The sequence below is a fragment of the Triticum dicoccoides genome, chromosome 7A (genome assembly GCF_002162155.2).
Source record: "Triticum dicoccoides isolate Atlit2015 ecotype Zavitan chromosome 7A, WEW_v2.0, whole genome shotgun sequence".
In the NCBI taxonomy this organism is placed as follows: domain Eukaryota; kingdom Viridiplantae; phylum Streptophyta; class Magnoliopsida; order Poales; family Poaceae; genus Triticum; species Triticum dicoccoides.
In genome coordinates, this window is record NC_041392.1 from 95,520,130 (window position 1) to 95,520,709 (window position 580).

Below are 580 nucleotides of genomic sequence, written 5' to 3' on the forward strand. Positions count from 1 at the left end.
AGTCGGGGCTGTGCGCGCAAGACACCAGCCCCCTCCTCCCAAGGGGAACAGAGCCGGAACAAGTAGATCCAGAAGCCATCAGCGGCGATCTGGCGGGCGGAGCGTTTTTTGGGGGCGGGGGATGGCCGGCCGGCAGGCGGCGGGTTGCTTAGAGGACGAGATGGGATTTGGGGGCGGGGGGCGGCGGCGAGTTGCTTAGGGTTTGCGGGGAGAGGATGAGATTCTTTTTGAGTGGTTGGGGAGGAGAGGAAGAGGATAGAGAGTGGCGATGGTGCACACGGTCTTGCCTGCTCACGCTAAGTGAGTGTGCCAACCGAACACTGGCGAGTGGAACCGGGCATTCAATGCGGTCAGAGGGCCAACACACATGTATAGGTACGGTGGAACAGGCGTATACGGTGCGCTCGCCGGCAGATATACGTTTATTGATCCGGTTTAGGCTTTACTGATCCCGTCACGGCAGGTTGCTACCGGAGCACTCTCATGGCTGACAGTGCAGGAGCACTTTCGTTTGAATAAAGCCCTCATCCCCCATCTCCCCCCCTCCCCCCCCCCCACACACAAAAAAAAAGGTCTCTAC